This window comes from Erinaceus europaeus, chromosome 8 (genome assembly GCF_950295315.1).
Source record: "Erinaceus europaeus chromosome 8, mEriEur2.1, whole genome shotgun sequence".
In the NCBI taxonomy this organism is placed as follows: Eukaryota; Metazoa; Chordata; class Mammalia; order Eulipotyphla; family Erinaceidae; genus Erinaceus; species Erinaceus europaeus.
The window spans coordinates 100,680,145-100,699,789 of record NC_080169.1 but is presented as its reverse complement, the minus strand read 5'-3'; the positions used below and the strand labels follow the sequence as shown (position 1 = coordinate 100,699,789).

The 19,645-nt window shown below is 43.5% G+C and overlaps 1 protein-coding gene and 1 long non-coding RNA gene across 5 annotated transcripts in view; both read left to right on the top strand.

Annotated features, from left to right (window-relative positions):
- LOC132539929 (uncharacterized) overlaps nucleotides 1-16,057 on the top strand; it is a 37,174-nt gene extending 21,117 nt beyond the window's left edge. The window contains exons 3-4 of the long non-coding RNA XR_009551220.1: nucleotides 12,648-12,731; nucleotides 15,137-16,057. This is a non-coding gene — a long non-coding RNA (uncharacterized LOC132539929). The remainder of the gene's footprint in view (nucleotides 1-12,647; nucleotides 12,732-15,136) is intronic.
- Nucleotides 1-19,645, top strand: part of UBE2H (ubiquitin conjugating enzyme E2 H) — a 132,151-nt gene that overhangs the window by 48,760 nt on the left and 63,746 nt on the right. The gene's annotated exons all lie outside the window — the stretch shown is intronic.

The following is a 19,645-nucleotide window of genomic DNA, read 5'->3' as shown; positions in this document are numbered from 1 at the left end:
TATGATTGTTGTTATTGATGTCGTCGTTGGATAGGACAGAGAGAAAAGGAGAGAGAAGGGGAAGACAGAGGGGGAGAGAAAGATAGACATCTGCAGACCTGCTTCACTGTTTGTGAAGCAACTCCCCTGCAGGTGGGGAGCCGGGGGCTTGAACTGGGATCCTTACATCGGTCCTTGAGCTTTGCACCATCTGTGCTTAACCCACTGCGCTACCACCCGACTCCCGGCATGTAGATTTCATTGCTGAACCACCTCAGTAATACATCATCCCTCTAAGGACAGCTCCCAGCTGCTCTCCATAGTTCCTTTTCATGTAACTTTCCTTGGCTAAACTTTGCATCTTCGTGGGGGTCTTCCTTGAACTCTTCCCCCAACTCTGCTCCGTAATTGCCTTAGTTGCTTTTCCTGTCTTCTTCATGCTTCAGCAGCACTCTGTGTCTCCCCCACATAGGCAGTTGCCACTTTATAATCAGCCTTGTACTTGTGGGTTCAACTCCCACCTCTTTGTGCTGTGGAGGTTAGGTTCTATATTGTTAATGCCTTGGTCCCCAGCTTCTATGACAGGGCACTGAATATCAGGGTTTGAACAATCTATAAAGAATGGTGAACTTTTATATTAATAGAGAGGTGGCTGCATGTACACTTTCTGGTAGGGGTGTGTGTGTGTGTGTGTGTGTGTGTGGTGTCTTAGTATCTACTCTGGGAAATTTAAAAGCCTGTGGAGAGGCCAGTGTAGTTCAGTGGTAGAGCTCATCCTGTGTGTCAAGGCTGGTCTGGCCCTTCCAGAGCAACCTCAAGCAGGCTGGGACATTGAGTAAATCTGGGGGCTTTTTTTTTTTTTTTTTTAAATTAGTTATTAAAAAGAGAAATGTGGGGGCAGAGTGTGTGTGTGAAGAGAGAGAACCAGACTTCACTCTGGTACATGTACTGCCAGGGATCAAACTCGGGATCTCAGGCTTGAGAGTTCAACATTTTATCTACCTCCCAGACCACTAAGTGCTCATTACTAAATTAGTAATTTTATATGGCATCTGTCAGTGATGTTAATAATATCTGAGTGGTGGTCCTTGGCAGAAAAAATGGCTTCCAACCCTAAATATATGTGTATGCGGCCCCAAAGTCAATCCCTGGCACCAGAAAGAAAAATAAAAAGGCCCAAGGACAGTGCAGACAGAAAAGAAGCTTAGGCTACAGTCTGTGCTACAGAGAGTGTCCAGTGAACAGGCGTGGGGGTCAGCGTTGCACCTTTCCCTGGCTTATCCTCTCAGGGCTTGATCAGTGATCCTTAATTTAGACTGCAGATTAGAAACTCATGGGGTGCCTCCCCAAGATAGACAATTCTTGTGAATCCTACCCATATACTCAGTTATAAGTGGCAGGTAATTACCAGCATTAATATCCCGGTGACATTGATTGATGGATTGATTGATTGGATAGAGACGAATTCAGAAGGAAGGAGGGGAGAGATGGGCTGGAAAGCGAGGGAGGGACGGAGACAGACAGACAGACAGACAGGCAGGCAGACCGACCGACCTATAACATTGCTTCACCGTCTGTAAAGCTTTCCCCTGTCAGGTGGAGACTGGGGGCTTGAACCCCGTCTCCCCTGCACATTGTAACACCTGCGCTCAACCAAGTGCATCACCTGTGGCCTGGCCCCTCTTGGTGATTCTCAGACACACATTTCTTTCCATTTCCAGTCATTGCTCCCACCTGCCTTCACAGTATACCATCTTATTTTCCTTCCTGTAAAGGGTGTTGGAGGCTGTAGGTCATAGAGGATTGAACGATGAAGGTGTTAGTGTCTGAATTTAGTGCTGTTCCAGTGTGTCGGTTGCCTAGTAGAAACACTGGTGTCAATGAACCTCACACTTCAGGTGCCAACGAGTTAAATTGGTTTTCATCCACGAGAAGTTACTGTGTACGTTTTACTGCTGGACTTAAGAATTTCCTTTTTTTTTTAAAAAAAATTAATTTATTTATTCCCTTTTGTTGCCCTTGTGGGGACTTAAGAATTTCTGAAGCAGTTTCTGAAGAGTCTGTTAAGAACTCGTGACATTGGGTTGTGGGGAACACCATCCTGTTCCTCTTGCCAGGTAAACCTGCCTTCTGCCCTGATTTCTTTCACTGGTTGGGACCCATGAGTTCCTCTTGGGAGGACCGGCAACTCCGGCCTCTAGAAGTGGGCTGGAAAATGCAAAGGAGGTACACGTTTTTCTTTCTTTCTTTCTTTTTTTTTTTTTTTCAATTTAATTTTTTAAATATTTATTCCCCTTTGTTGCCTTCGTTGTTTTTGTTATTGTTGTAGTTGTTATTGATATCATCGTTGTTGGATAGGACAGAGAGAAATGGAGAGAGGAGGGGAAGACAGACCTGCCCTGCAGGTGGGGAGCCGGGGACTCGAACCATAATCCTTAAGCCTGTCCCTGTGCTTTGCGCCACGTGTACTTAACCTGCTGCGCTACCGCCCGACTCCCCACGTTTTTATTTCTTTGCAGCTAAATCTAAAGAGTTTGAGCAGTTATTTGCTGTCATATTTAGGGGTGTACTTTGCTGGTTTTTGTGGCTGAGCCTATGCAGATAGAGCCTCTGAAAAGAAGATACCTCTTCTATAACATGACTGCTTGGCAATCTGCATAACAAGTGAGCCTCTCTATTTCAGAATTGCAAAGTAGTCATCTATAAGTGAATGGTTTTGGAAACTAAAGTTAAGACAAATTCATCTTTTCACAGTAGGGTTTCTCCAGAAAGCCTCTTCATATTGACAGGCAGTTTGAACTCGGAGGGCCCATTCCAATATTAGGTTTGTGCAATTAACCTTTGCTCTGGTGGAATGGATGCCGGCATTGTTTGCACACCACCATCATCAGTTGGTCTTAGTCCCAGGGGAACCACATAAGAGTGAGAAAACCGGGAGTCCGGCTGTAGCGCGGCGGGTTAAGCACACATGGCGCAAAGTGCGAGGACCGGCATAAGTAGCCCCTGCTCCCCACCTGTAGGGGGGTCGCTTCACAAGCGGTGAAGCAGGTCTGCAGGTGTCTGTCTTTCTCTCCTCCTCTCTCCATTTCTCTCTGTCCTATCCAACAACAATGGCATCAATAACAACAATAAAAATAAATTAAAAAAAATTTTTTTAAATAGTGAGAAAACCTTGATTGAGAGATGCACACAAGGTCTCTGTCTTACTCCTAGGCATGTATTAGTTCTTGAAACTAAGGAAATATTGGGCTCTGACTTGCTAAACCTTTTTGGTAGCCACCTGCTTACAATAAGGTTAAAAAGTACTGTATTAGGGCTAGGGTTCTGCAAAGCACCTTCCCTGCCTGAGCCTCTTATCTCTCAGGTTCAATCCCCATCACCACCATAAGCCAGAGCTGAGCAGCACCTGCAGAATTCTACCATTCTCAGTGGCCACGTTTTCCCTTTTTCTTTTTTGATAGAGGATGAAAAACAGGGAGAGACAGAGACACATACAGGACTGCTCTACTTACTGTGAAGCGACCCCCCCCCCCATACACACATAGATGGGAACTGGGGCTTGAACCCAGACCACGTGTGCATTAGCAGTTATACCACTCCCCCCACCCTTGCCTATATATTTTTAGAACTTTACTTTGAGTGATTGTGGTGCTAGGGTTCTAATGAAGGGTCTCACGCAAATTCTACCCGTTGAGCCACTTCCCTGTTCATGATACCCCCCCCCCCCATATTTTTAAAGCTGATTCCTGTCTTTTTTAAATTCCCTTTTGTTGCCTTTGTTGTCTTACTGTTGTTGTAGTTATTGTTACTGATGTTGTTGGATAGGACAGAGAAATGGAGAGAAGAGGGGAAGACGGGGAGAGAAAGACACCTGCAAACCTGCTTCACTGCTTAAAAAGCAACTCCCTTGCAGGTGGGGAGCTGGGGGCTTGAACTGGGATCCTTACTCCGGTCCTTGTGCTTTGCTACTGCCTGACTCCCACTGATTCCTTTCTTTGTCCTGTTTTAAGTTGCCTCATCAGTGCATAAGACTCATCAAATAGAACTGTACAGGTTGAGTTTTGATAAATGTCTGCCTAGGGCAGAGGCAGTAGCATAATGGGTTATGCAGAGAGACTGTCATACCTGAGGCGCTGAAGTTCCAGGTTCAGTCCCTCCACCACCATAAGCCTGAGCTGAGCAGTGCTCTGGGGGGAAATTGATGTGTATACCTCAGAACAGTCATGGCACCCTTCTATATGCAGGTGTATTTTCTAAAAGTCTTGCTTTGCATCCTCCACCACCCCCCCTCCCAGTGTATAAAACCATACCTGGCTAATACAGTTCATAAGGAAAGTACAAAAGGCCACCGTCTGGCCTTCCACGGTCTTTTCTCTGACCTTACTGATTATCACCTACTTACGTGACTCCCTTTATCCCGAACCGATCGGCTGGTTCCTAACACAGTTCCTGCACCTATACCTTTGCTCATGTCTATACCTGTACTCCTGGCACTTCACATTCTTCCTTGTCTTTGTCTTGCCTTTCCTTAGACTTTGCCACACTTTTCCCACTTCTCTTTTTGAAAAATCATTTTACAGGGAGGGGAGCTCATGGTTTACAGTACAGCTGTGGACACATGGGTACAACTTCTCATCTCCCCATGGTAGATATCTGCAAAAGTTGGCAAAACCCTCTCTGCTCCCAAACTTCGGTCCTTTGCTTCACCATCATGTGCCAGGAGCCCCAATACCCCCTACCTGTGCCCCTCCCCGTCCTCCTTCCCATTTCTGTTTAAGAGGGGGAGATACACCGTAGTATCTGCCAGGCATGATGCTTGTATGTTGTGTCCATGGCTCAAATGTCTGAGCCCTTACGCATGATAAGGTGTGCATTCTACCAGGTGAGCTATCTCTCAACCCCCTCTCAACCCCATTTCCATATACAACCCATTCTCCTACCTCTGACCTATCCTACCACTTACTTGGCACTATGCGACTTGTATTAAAACCCACCTTTTTAATGGAATAGCTTGGTCTTCAGAACAAAAGCACTAACTAGAAAGAAGGGTAGGGAAGATTGTCCAGCTCAGGTTTTAGCACCTGGCTTTGCTGAAGAGGGAGAGAAAAGATTTTAAATGATTCTTGACAAATTTTTTGATGACTTTTCAAAGTCACAAACTAAGTGACAGTGTTGAGAAGTACTGGGCGATAACATAGATCTCTTAGAGCATGAAGGTTTGGTATAGACTTATAGTAAAGTCTTTGAAAGCCAGTGTTAGTCATTAAAACAGTGGAGCTGTTGGCTCTGCCTTGAAAATTCAAAGGTGGCTTGCACCATGGACTTTATACTCTTGGCAGGATTTAAACATTTAAGTAGGTCCCTGAGAAAAATTCTTTGTTCCTTTCAAGCAGCTTTATTCCACTTTCTGAAGTCCTGGTGAGAAGTCAGTAGGGTGTATCTCACTGATTAGACTTCCTGTCCCAGGAAGCCAGATCACAGTATTTTTGAAAGAACATTGGTGTCTTTTGGGGCTGCATTTCTATAAACAGAGTGTATTTTGAAGCCCGTACTTTCTCTGTAAATAACTGCAGGCGTACCTTTGCAATCTAACCTTGAATGATAGCCTAGCAGACATCCACAACACGTCCACGTGTCTGTTCACAGACTCTACCTTAGAGGCTCCTCTCCCCAAAATGGTTGTACCGTTGGTGCTTGGCTTGTTGCCACCTAAGTACAAATGTCTTTGGGATTCGCGTATCTCTGAGTTCAGGTGCTAGGACATATCCTCATAGGTGCTCTTCAGAAGCCGCTGCTTTTCCCCTCCTGAAAGGAGCATCACCGTTGCAAGTCTGGCGCCTCTTCTGACTGCTGTTGCTTCCTTGCTCATTGGCGTCCCCACTCCCAGACCACTCATGTCTAAGACTTTGGGCTCATCCTTAGCTGCATCCTCTCCCCTCACATTCTATATAAAGCCTCTCTACCCAAAACACTTTTCTTAAATTCTTTTTCCTTCTCCCTGTTTGAAGTCAGGCTAACCTCATTTCTTTGTTGGCAGCCCCTCCCCAGCCCCCACTCTCTTCTCACTCCACCCCCAAAAAGGATTTAAAGAGCTAAGAGCAGACCCATAGTCCATTGTTCTGTTCCAGGCTGCAGATTAAGCCAGCAGCTCATGAATCTGTAAAGTCAGGATATGATTTTCACAGGCTGAATCTGTAAAGTCAGGATATGATTTTCACAGGGTACCGGTCTGAGTAGATACACTGTCTTTCCAAATTCTGTTGTCTGCTGTAGAGCCAACCACCCATTGGTGTGCTCTCACAGAATTGAGGATGTGGAGAGCCACCCACTAGATGCCAGGGAAAAAAGCAAGCCAGCTATGGCTCTGGCTCTCCCGGGACTTGAATGTTACTGGAACTGAGGAAGGATGTAAACAAACTAGGACTGATAGGAAGGTAAGACTTATAAGAAAGGCCAGGAAATGGCTCATTCGGGGTCCAAGTGCTAGTGCCTCAAGGCTGCACTGGAGAACCAGGGGAAGTTGTATGGTGCTGTGATGTTGCCTCATCTTTATGCATCTATCTGCAATAAAAAGAACGAGAAAGTCAACGCTGGTGCCGTGGAGCTGAGCCCTAGCACTGGGGTGGGGAAGAACCCTACAAGCAAATGGGCAGTAGGCGAGGGTAATGCATAACTGGGAGTCTGCTGGGATTGTGCAGCAGGAGATCAGAAAGGTTTCTGAGCAGCTGGCATTTAAACCCTAGAAAGGATGAAAGGGCCTCTGCAGAGACTGGGGGGAAGTGAGGACTAGCTCAAAGTAGCCCTTGCTGCTGGAGGAGAGTGGCTTGGTTCCCGGAAATGAAAGAACAGTGAGGCTGGGAAGTCTTTCAACCATAAGTCATGGTTGAAAGAAAACATAGACATTCATACATGTCCGCCAAGTGACCACTTTTGGGAAAATCTCTCTATGCCTGGATTTCCATCTCTAGGGTTCCTCCAGTGCAGGCCGATGAACCTCCTGTACTACAATAAGACTTTTTTTTTTTTTTTTTTAATTATACCAGAGCACTACTCAGCTCTGGTTTATGGTGGCACTGGGGATTGAACCTGGGACTTTGGAGCTCAGGCGTGAGAGTCTCTTTGCACAACCATTATGCTGTATACTTCCATGACAATAAGAGTTCACTTAGTCTTTTTCTTTTTTGATTTCGCAAGAGAGATAAGAGCACACTGATCAGTCCTGGAATAATGCAGTGTCAGGGAATGAACCTGAGTCTCTCCCATGCAAATCCTGTGTACTACCATTGCACTCCCTCCTCTGCCCTGCCCTTATTTTTACTGGCCAGTATTATTTTTGGCTAGTTGACCTACCTTTTCAGCGTAACAGTTAAGATAAATACTATTAATCTAATGTGACAGCCTCATCAGGATAAACAGAGGTGAGTCATTTAAACTTTTTTGAGTAGTTTCTGAACTATGTTTGATTGATGGCTTAGCCTATTTTAAACTATCCCCCCCCTCCTTTAAATGCACAACTTCTCTTCTTCCCCTCTCAGAACCCTGTTTTGTGCCTTGCTCTGCGGTAGGTCCCGGGCCCATGCAGTGTTGAGCTTAGTGAGAAGCAGAATGCTGAGTGGGAAAACAGTGGGTGTTGGTAGCTTGACTACTCCCCAATATCTTCCTGCCCAGCCATTTCTTCTTGTGGAGAATAGAAGCAAAATACCTGCCTGATGGGGCTGTAGAGAGGATTAAAGGAAGTGACTCTTCCCAAACTGGGGCACATCTAAATGAGCTCTCCCACCTCCAGAAACTTTATCATCATCTGGTTAGAGAGACGATGCATGAGGGTTTAGAGCCCAGGCTGGAGGTAAGACTTGGAGGGTTCCAATCATAGCTCAACAACTTCCAGCTGAGAGTCCGGCTGGGTTACTGAGCCTTCTCTGTAATAATCCCATCTCTCTCTGGGCTGTTGTGAGGGTGTAGTAGGTTAGCTCAAAAGATTTAGAATGGCACCCAGCACATTGTATATGCTTATGGGGCAAGCTGTGACTAGAAAGAGGAAGTAACAAATAGAAAAGGTGGAAAGAGCCTGTACCACTATAGAAATTGTACAGAATCCTTTTGTAAATTTTTTAAAAATTATTTATTGGATAGTAACAGCTAGAAATGGAGAGGGAATGGGGTGATAGGGAGAGAGACAGAGACACCTGTAGGCCCTGCTTCACCACTTGTAAAGCTTTCCCCTGCAGGTGGGGATTGTGGAGCTTGAACCCGGGTCCTGTGCATTGTAACATACACACTCAACCAGGTGTGCCACCACATGGTCCCCAGAATCCTTTTCTTTATTTAAAAATAAAAATCTTTAGGTTAATCTTTATCAATTGCTTGTATTAATAGAATATAGGCTTTAAACATTACTAGAGGTAAAAAGGTCACTTACATATTTTTCTTGAGATTGATGAAATCTCAGCTTAGGAGGTTAGTAGCCAAGGTAGATTAGATGAATAGATGGATCCTTTTAAATCTCCTATTTCTGGAGTATTAGTAATAGCAAACACTGAGTCTTTCTTTAATCCTTCGATGTATTTACTATAACTCCCTTTTTGTATTGAAGAAAACCAAGCTAGGTGCACAGAGGTTAAGTCACCTGCCTAAGACCGTATGGCAAGCACACAGTCAAGCTGAGATTTGAAGCTAATGAGCCCACTCTAACCACAAGGTGCTGCATTCATTTCATTGTGCAACTTCTGTTCTTGGAAAAGAGCTCTCTTCCTGTGGGGTAAGGGAGTTCTGTAACTGGGTGATTTTGTAAAACTGAGCAGCGTGGTCTTTGAGTATTAGGGCTTCTTGACTATCCTTAGTTCCCAGCATTTCTGGGTTTTACTGTCTCGACAGTGCTGATGATGTTGAATACGTTTTCTTTGTTTCACCGGGGTTATCACTGGGGTTTGGTACCGACAAAACTCTATCACTCCTGGCAGCCATTTCTTTTATTTTGAGAGCCAGGGATAGAGAAGAGACACCTCAGTACTGCTCCGTCATTCTTGAAGCTCAAGTGAGGACCAAGAACTCAAACTCAAGGTCTTCTTGAGCGGTGACCTGCATACTCTACTGGGTGAGCCGCCCGCCACCTGAGCTGGATACTTTGCGAGTGGATGTAGTGATTCCTTTCCAACAGGGAGATTCCTCATTGCTCCTGGGCACATCGCAGCCAGGTGCTGGCCCTGGCCTTCCGTCAGCTAGCATCTTCCTGTGCCGTGGTCTTTTGCCATGGAGCTCATGCTTAGTGAATGTGCAATGTCTGGTCAAACCATAGAGCAAACTTTGCAAAAGAGAACACTTTGAAATATAAATATTCACCTTGATGTCTAAGTATATCAAGACAGCTGTCATACTTGGGGGACAAATTGATAGATATGCTGGTTTCTGCTTTGTTTGGTTTCTGAAAGCAGTGATTATTTCCTTAGAAGGAATGCTGAAAAGTTAAAAAAAAAAAAAAAGTCAGCATGTAGTACTCCATGGTTGAACAGTAAGTAATTTTACATCTCTGAATATGACCAGCAATGGTACTCTATCTATATGCCGTGGATAGGAAGAGGTTGTGGGGGTAAAGGGAAAGACCCTAATGTCTCACAGTGAGGAAGATGTGCGGTTCTTGAAACTACAAAGTCAACAGCTTTATTAAAATGGTGTGTGTGTGTGTGTGTGTGTGTGTGTGTGTGTGTGTGTGTGTGTGTGTGTTAGATTTCATTTCATGTGCTTGACTTTTCTCAAAGATCTTTCATTTGTTTTAAACTGTCAAGGGTCAACTCTATAGTTTTCTCTTAAAATACTGATGAAGGATTCAAATCTTTACTTCTCTTCTGAGAATTTATTGTTTTCATGCTTAATAGCAAAAGTGGTTTGGCATAAAGAGCTATTAAAATATTGGATCCCACCTAAGAAATAAAAAATAAACATCACATTCTGCTTGGGGCTTAGCTTTAGAAAATGTTGAGAGAAGTAGGTAAGATACTACTCCTCCGGGCAGACGACTTCACCAGTGTACCGTGGAACCCTATCTCTCCGTAGCTCTGTCCCACCAGGGAAAGATAGAAACAGGCTTGGGGTGTGGATCGACCTGCCAATGCCCATGTTCAGTGGAGAAGCAATTATGGAAGCCAGACCTTCCCCTTCTGCACCCCATAATGATTCTGGGTCCATACTCGCAGAGAGATAAAGAATAGGAAAGCTTTCAGTGGAGGGGATGGGATATGGAACTCTGGTGGTGGGAACTGCGTGGAATTTTACCCTTCTCCTCTGGTTTTATCCATACTTTCTATTTATTTTATAAATAATAAAATAAAATACGACACTACTGTTGAATAGCAGTTGGGTAGTGTTTGAAGATAAGTTTTATTTTAACAAAGAAGGTGGCTCATATGACAATGAAATCAGATGCAATTCTTTTTGGAGATGTAGGCATATATACACATGTATTCATACACATCCCTTTGACTCAGGCTTCACATCTGGAAATCACACTCAGAAACTTGAAAAAACAAGCATGACTGACACATGTACTGGGATGTTTATTATAATAGCAAAAAAAGCAATAGCAGGCAGCCTCTTTGTTAAGGATTGCTGAAATTATGTACCTCTAATGGTGTATAGGCATTTTAAAAGAGAAGCTTCAAACGCTATGTACTCATAAAGATGATCTCTCTCTCTCTCTCTCTCTCTCTCATATATTTGTGAAGCTGGAATGAGGAGAAAGAATCAGAGAAGTATGTACTCTGGCACATGTGATAACAGGGACTGAGCTTTGGAACTTCCTGCTTTAAAGTGTAGTAGCTCCCCTTCGATGCCAGCTTCCCAACCCGCCTTCCAAATATCACCACAAAACAAGGTGTTTACAGAAGAGTTTGCACCGGTGCACGCCCCCCCCCATATACATGGAAAAAGTGTTTACAAAATACTTTATTTTTTATTATTTTTTTTAAGATTTAATTTGTTAATAAGAAACATAGGAGGAGAAAGAGCCAGGTATCACTCTGGTATATGTGCTACCAGGGATTGAACTCAGGACCTCATGCTTGAGAGTCTGAGGCTTTATCCACTGCACCACCTCCTGGACCACTTTACAAAACACTTTACACCTGTGTGTTCAGTGCGGGTGATGTTGTGGATGTGTATATACAAACATTTCCATGTGAAACAGGCAGGCTGGGCACTAGATGGCGCGGGCAATGGGAAGACTGCCTATTTCTTACTCATGTCTTTTTTTTTTTTTTTTTTTTTTTCCTTTTTAGATACAGAGAAGTGGGAGTGGGGGTGGGGGTGGGGGAAAGAACCACAGCACTAAGCTTTCTTCAACGCAGTGAGTACCAGACTGGGCCATGCACATGGCAAAGCAGCACACTATGCAAGTGAGCTATTTCCCCAACCCTTTACACTCACCTTTTTTTTTTTTTAATTTCTTTATTGGGGAATTAATGTTTTACATTCAACAGTAAATACAATAGTTTGTACATGCATAACATTCCCCAGTTTTCCATATAACAATACAACCTCCATGCGGTCCTCTGTCATCCTTAGTGGACCTGTATTCTCCACTCCACCCCCACCCACCCACCCCAGAGTCTTTTACTTTAGTGCAATGCGCCAATTCCAGTTCAGGTTCTACTTGTGTTTTCTCTTCTGATACTGTTTTCCAACTTCTGCCTGAGAAAGAGATCATCCCATATTCATCCTTCTGTTGTGAAACACTTTGATGGGGTCTGGTTACACCTGCTGGACCCTCTCCCCACCGCCAGATGCAAAAGAGAAACCAGAGTATCACGCTGCTGTTTGTGATATTCTGTTTTGTTTTTATCTGACATTTTTATGTGACACCAGGGATCGAACCCAAGACCTCACTTATATTCAGCTGTACCATACCACTGAGTCACCTCCCCAGTCTTAAGACAGGTGTTTTTTTTTTTTCCCCCCTTTAAAGTCTGAAATTCTGTACTCGATTAGATGAGGTCATTTTAGCTGATTGAACAGCCTTCTCAGAACTGGCCTCTGATTGGCCCCTGGACCTTCTAGTCCTGTCCCTCTATGGTACAAAGGTGTGAGAGGAGAGGCTGGGAGGTGGTGCACCTAGTAGAGAGTGCATGGCACAGGACACCAGGACCCAGGTTCAAAGCCCCAGCCCCCACTTGCCATGGGAATGGGGGACAAGCAGTGAGGCACAGTACTCTAAGTGTGTCTCTCCCTTCATCTCCTTCTCAATTTCTCTATCTCCAAAGTAAATAAATAAATATTAAAATTAATTTTAAAAATGTGAGAGAGGAAAGCCATGCCAATCTGTTCCACTGTCTTTCCTCCTCCCCCTCTTTCTCTGTTTTTATCAGAGCACTGCTCAGCTCTGGCATGTGGTTGTGCTGGGAATTGAAGCTGGGGCCCTGTATCCTCAGGCATAAGAATCTTTGCATAACCATTTTGCTATCTCTCCCTCCCGTTACCTTTTCAGTGCCAGATCTCCTTACTATACACACCCCGACTTTTTGTGTCCAGATTTGCTTTGCTTATATGACTCTATAATTTTGTCTTTACATTGTTTATCCAGGAAGCACTCCTTGTGAGAAACCTGCTTTTAATGGCCTTCCCCTACCTTAAAACAATACTCTTTATTCTTTTACTGTTTATGCATTTTTAATTCTCAGGCATCTGTTGACTTTACGTTGCTTGGCTAACTTCCATACCACCGAACTGACTTCTTGATACCACCTGACAACCCATTTCTCACTGTGAGTTAAGTTTCTATGGATATTGAGCTCGTCATCTTACACCATTGCAAGAGAGCTTCCTTCCCGAGCCCTGTCACCTGTTATGACCTTGTGTGATGCTTAAAATAGGTCTGGCCACTCTTGTATCACATTGCACACCGAGTTTACAGTCCACTTTGACCTCCTGTCTCTTGACTTTCCAAGGTTTTCTGCTTATTTATTGGTGTGTTGGGGGAATACTATAATACGGCGTTTCTTTAAAAACAGCTTTTTCCATTTAAAAATGCTGTGTCCTTTGCTCATATTCACTATGGACTTTTTTTTTTAAGGCAGCATTCAGGTTTCTGTTGAAAGTAACTTTCATTCTAATTATTAAGATAATAAAGACATAAAGGCTGCTTGAACATGTCAAAGAGGGTATTTGTCTAGCTAGCATTTTCTATAGTTTTCTGTAGTTTCTTACAGTTTTCTATAGTTTTACCTAAAATTTCAGTCCCCCCGCGTCTCTTCTTTTTTTCCAGAGCACTACTCAACTCTCGTTTATGGTGGTGCAGGGAATTGAACCTGGGACTTTGTTTGCATAACCATTATGCTGTCTACCCTCCACCCGATACTGTTAGCTTCCCATCACCTCAAATTGCTTTTGAATCCTTTTTAAAAACTGCTAGGCCTTTATTAAACTACCAACAGATAGTTGCTATCGCCTCTTATAAGACTTCATAATGAAGACTGGGGTACTCCAAGGTTCTACACTCAGTCAAGCTCTTGTACTACCATAAACCAGAGCTTGGAAGTGCTCTTGGTTTTGTTTGTTTTTGTTTTATTTTGTTGTTGTTATTTTTACCAGAGCATCACTCAGCTTTGGCTTGTGGTGGTGGTGCTAGGGATTGAGCCTGAGACCTGGGAGCTTCAGGCACTAGAGGTTATTTTCATAAACATGTCATCTCCCCTACCCTGCCCAGTACTCTGCCTTTTTTATTGGCGGGGGGGGGGACACCAAAACCTTCATGATGGGTACTGGAAACTGGGTTTACATTTTGCAGCAGAGATTTTGCTCCATAGGGCACCACACTTAGCATCCATCCTGTGTGTTTTCCTGTGGTTTTTCTTAGTTTAGTACAACACCCTGACACTGATCGATCTTAAATCTACTGTTTAACTCCTTTGCCATGTAGATTGAGGGTAAAAAAGATTACTCTGTGTCGTATCCCTTTTTATGAAGTCGTGGTTGAGTTGTTCGTAATTTCATTTTTTTCCCCCCAGAATACAGCTCTGGTTTATGCTGGTGCAGGGGATTGAACCTGGGACTTTGGAGCCTCAGGAATGAGTCTCTGCATTTGCATAACCATTATGCTATCTACCCCTGCCCTTTATGAATGTCATTTAATTTAATTTCTGCTATGTCTCATGACTACGGAGTAGCCTAGGGGATGGCAAGTGATAGTTGTTTATGTTTTGGAAAAGAATTTGGGATTGTGGGGACGAGAGGTAGCTCCGGATAGGGTGCACACCTTGCCGCGTGTGCAGCCCAGCCTGGAGTGCTGGCATCACTTGGGAATACCACACACTCGGGGAGCTCCAGTGTTAGTGTCCCTCCCTCACTCTGCCTCTGAATGAAAAGTCAGCTGGAGTGATGAAATAGGACATGCACAAGGCCTTGCCTCTGCCAAACAAAAACAAAAAAACAAGCAGGCCACCAAGTGGAATTGAAAAACATTCATTTGAATTTTTTGTTATCTTACCCCCTTTTTCTCTAGGGGTAAATAAGCATTTGAAGTTTAAAGAGCTTGTTATAAGAACTTGCCCATGAGATTATTAAAGCACTAAACTTAAAACGGAGGAATCCTTGCTCTCTAGGGGCACAGCTTATATTTGGGCAGCACAGAGCAGGACCCCTGGCCTCGTGAACCCCAGCTTCTAAGTAGATGCATGCCTTTGGGATATGTTGATACGGTCTTGCACGAAAAAGGAGTGAGAGAGTGTAGTGTAGTGTGTGTGTGTGAGAGAGAGAGGTGGGGGGAGGGGGGACTGTATAGCTTCCCATCTCCGCTTGCTCATTTTCTACCATTCATTATTTTTCACTCTTCCACATTCTTCATCTGCTGAATGGGTACTGCTGCTTGGTGTTTATTCATTACTACACATCACTTTGCAGTTGTACTTACTATATGTCACTTAAAGTGTGCCAAAGAAAATACTTCTTTTAGAATGTCACTGCTTCATGTGAATGATTCACATGTGCCTTGATGAGAATGTCTGTGGGCAGGGAGCATTAAACACTTACTTGGCTTAATTCTATCTTCACTGAGTGGCATTGCAATCTGCATGGTAGGCATCGGTAAAGACACTGTAAAACGCCTCATTCGATTTAGCTTAATAGAATGTGTTGAGATTTTTTTTTCTTTTTTTCTTTTTTTGCGAAACAGAAATAGGGAAGAGGGAGAAAGAGACAGAAAGGAGAGACTCCTGCCACACTGCTCCACCACTTCTGAAGCTTCCTCCCTACAGGTCTGGACTTGGAGATTGAACCTGGGTTCTTTTTGAATGAGAAGCTGCTCCTTGAACTTTGTCCTTTGCCTTGCATGGGAAAAGGCATGCAAGTAATGGGTTTGTAGTGCTGGCAGGAGCCAGCAAGTCAAGAGCCTGACCTGCAGTCATAAAGTAGCAAAGCAGTGAGGTGTATTAAATTGTTTCTGTTTTATTGACAGCCTTCTGACGTCTAAACCATTTTTTAATATTTATTTTCTCTTTTGTTGCCCTAGTTTTTTTATTGTTGTTGTTGTAGTTATTGTTGTTATTGATGTCATCGTTAGATAGGACAGAGGGGGAGAGAAAGGCACCTGCAGACCCGCTTTATCACCTGTGAAACAACTCCCCTGCAGGTGGGGAGCAGGGGTGGGGGGGCTGGAACCAGGATCCTTATGCTTTGCACCACGTGTACTTAACCCGATGCGCTACCGCCCTACTCCCCAGTAAACCATTTTTAAATAGAAACAGAACCTATGATCATTTATGGATTGGACAAATGCTGCTACCTTATATTGTTGATAGCTTAATGAGTCCCTCTTAATGTATGTGGAAAGCTTAAATATTTTTGGAGGGAGAGACAGAGGCTGCTTGAACTGGATTGGGAAGATAGCATAATAGTACCCTAAGACCTCCAAGCCAGTAGTTTGCCTTTTTCTTATTATTATTAGGACAGAAATTGAAAGGGAGGCGGTAAAGAGGGAGAGAGACACCTGCAGCACTGCTTCACTGCTCATGAAGCTCCCCCCTGGAGGTAGGGAATGAGCGTTCAAATCCATGTGCACTACCACAGTGCCATGTTTTTGTCAGGGGAACTAGGAAGTGAGGGTTGCAGTTAACTTCAATTTTGGTAGGTTGAGTAATCAGTCTCAGAGACTGGAAACACGGTTTGAACAGAGAGAGGGAAAGATCTGCCACTGCTTGTCTTCGACACCAGAGGTCTAGGGAGGCCACCATCTTCGTTTTATAAATTCATTGTAGTTAACTTGAGAAACAGTGTCTGAAGTCTGGGTCTGTGACCTGTTAGCATCAGTGCTATGTCACGGACTTGGCCCTTGGCTCCCTTTCTGGAAAATTCCAGCACTACATAAAAATCATTTCCAAAAATCTCGACAGTTTTGCCAAGAATGTCAGTTATCTCTTAACAGTTTAGCATTAGCCTTTAAATATTGCATTGTGTAATCATAATGCCATTTAGGGGGAATAAGGTGGTAGGTGGCTGGCATTTTAAAAAAGTAAACCAGACTCAGGATCCTGGGAATGTTAATCATTATTCTGCTAAAAGTGCTGACACTCCTTAATAGTTAAATGCTAAGTAAGTAGAATGTAGCATTTTACAAATAATTTAGAACTGATGTGAGTAAAATCTGATTTTGTTTGTTTAACAATTTTATCTGAATAGCATCTGAAGGTCGTTTTGTCTTTTCACACTTTGAAACTGAGGAAATAATGGAGAAACTTTTTAGCAAGTCCCTGCCAGTCTCCTTGCCTGAACAACACATCTTAGAAATAGATGATTATTTCTGTCATTGTAACCTGCCTTCTCATTGCCTTTCTTGCCCTTGACTCTGCAGCAGAAGCTAGAGAGACTCACGACCTCTTCCAGAAATATACATAGTAACAGAAGTCATTTTAGTTTCTGTGGACAGGTCGTTGTGGTGCTGGATTGACTTTAAAAATCATTTATTGAATAGAGACAGAAATTGAGAGAGGGGAAGGGCAAATTAGAGAAAGAGACATCTGCAGCACTGCTTCACCACTTGTGAAACACTCCCCCCCCCCCCCCACCAACCCAAGCCCAGGGGTTTGGGCTTGAACGCAGGTCGTTAAGCATTGTGATACGAGCTCTATGAGATGCTCCACCACCCGGCCCCTGGAATGACATTTTTAACGCAGTGCTTTTCTTTCAACTAAACTTAAGGTTCTTTTCCAGCTTATTCAGTGTCTGTATCATTCAAATGCAGTGTAAATTTAGCACCTCTTCTCATTCCGCCAACTTGGTAGATGTTTTAAAAGGTCTCACTCAGTTTACTCTCAGTGTTTCCTATGAAATGGTCTAGAAGAACTTTTTTTTTTTTTTTTTTTTTACTGTATGATTAAAGGCAGACCTATATATCTGGCTTGCAGATTGTACCAGTGACCTTGGGGAAGAGACTGGGGGATATTTGGAGTATTGATTTTCTAATCTTAACATGATTGTTTGGAACTGTGAATCATCTTTGGAAAGTAGATCATTCTAGCATGGACTTCAGTCCCAGACAGATCACAAAATGGAAGAAATCTGAATTTACTGCAAAGGATTGGGGGGGAGCAACTTCAATTTTCTAGAAAAGCCATCCATGTAGATAACTTTAAATGAGGGGTAATTGCTATAAATCAGTATCACTCATAGCAAATCAGTCCTAATTGGTGGGGCATGCTGCTTTTACAGATTAAGACTCCTCTTGTTAAATTCAGTCCTCTTTTTTTTTTCAAGTTCACATGTTCTTGTCCTCTGCATTCCACATACGAGAAACCATCCTGTAGTAGTTATTCACCTCTTTACATATTTTGCTTAGCAGAATCGCCTCCCGTTCCATCCATTGCATTTCAAATGATACAATCTTGATTTCTTTTTTTAATTGCAGAGTAACATCCTATTGAATATATATCCCATAACTTGATATTGGGACATTTAGGTTGCTTCCATGTTTTGGCTATTGTGACAAGTGTAGTTGTGAATATGGGAGGGGGATCACTAAGAACTCTGCAAAGAGGTTGGAACTATGTCACACTTCATCGGCAGTGTTTGGTTACTTAAAAAAAAAAAAAAGTAAAACTTGAATAAGAATAAATTCATTTGAAGATATTAAATACACTGCTAAATTTGTCCTCAGGTGCCAGCAGTGTTTTGTGCCCTCCAACACTTGTTTTTATCCAGCCCTTCCATCATTATATAGTGAAAATGTCTCCTTTATTTAAACTAGTGAGTTGAACTTCTTAGATTGTGTGACTGTTCTGGGCTTCTATTTGTTAGGGCTCGCGGTGCCTGCACTATGAATCCACTGCTCCTGGAGGCCATTTCTCCCATTTTGTTGCCCTTGTTATTGTTATTGTTGCCATTGCTGCTGCTGCTGCTGCTGCTGCTGCTGCTGCTGCTGCTGCTGCTGCTGCTGCTGCTAGACAGAACAGAGAGAAATTGAGAGAGGAGGAGAAGACAGAGAAGGGGAGAGGAAGATAGACATCTGCAGACCTGCTTCACTGCTCATGAAGTGACTCTTTCCCTGCAGGTGGGGAACTGGGGGCTTCAGCCGCTGGGATTCTTCTGCCGGTCCTTGCACTTGGCACCATGTGCACTTAACCTCCCTGAATAACTTTTAATTAACTAATTAATCAATTTGTTTATTTTACCAGAGCACTGCTCAACTCTGGCTTATAGTGTTGTGGGGGATTGAACCCGGGACTTTGGAGCCTCAGGCACAAGAGTCGCTCTCTCTCTTTTTTTAAAATATTTATTTATTCCCTTTTGTTGCCCTTGTTGTTTTATTGTTGTAGTTATTGTTGTCATCGTTGTTGGATAGGACAGAGAGAAATGGAGAGAGGAGGGGAAGACAGTGAGAGGGAGAGAAAGATGGCCACCTGCAGACCTGTTTCACAGCCTGTGAAGCGACTCCCCTACAGATGGGAAGCCGGGGGCTCGAACCAGGATCCTTAGGCTGGTCCTTGCGCTTTGTGCCACTGTGCTTAACCCGCTGCGCTACTGCCCAACTCCCCACAAGAGTCTCTTTACATAACCATTATGCTATCTACCTTCTGCCTGATACCCCCTTTTTTTTAATCCACACTTTTTTGCCATAGATGCTGTGATTCTTCTTTTCCTTCCTAATTTGTATTTAAATTTGTCTTTTTTTTCCAAGTCCTGGGTACTGAACTCAGTGTACTACACAAGCATATTACTGAATGATCTCAGTAATATAACTTCCATGACTGAATTTATGTATTTATTTTGGAAAGAAATAGGAAAGTCCTTTGTGGGTTTTGTATTTGTGTTTGTGGTAACTAGATTTGATTCTCATTTTACTAGTAGAAAGTTTTTGTTTGTTTTTTTGCCTCCAGGGTTATTGTTGGGGTTCTGCAGGTAATCCACTGCTCCTGGAGGCCATTCCCCCCCCCCCATTTTTGTTGCCCTTGTTGCCATTACTGTTGTGATTGCTGTTGGATAGGACAGAGAGAAATCAAGAGAGGAGAAGATGGGGAGAGAAAGGTAGACACCTGCAGACCTGCTTCACCACTTGTGAAGCAATTCCCCTGCAGGTGGGGAGCCAGGGGCTCCCTTACACTGGTCTGTGCACTTCATGCCATGTGCACGTAAGCCACTGTGCTACCACCAGGCCCCGCATCCTTTTAGTTTTAAAGCAGTATAAACCAGT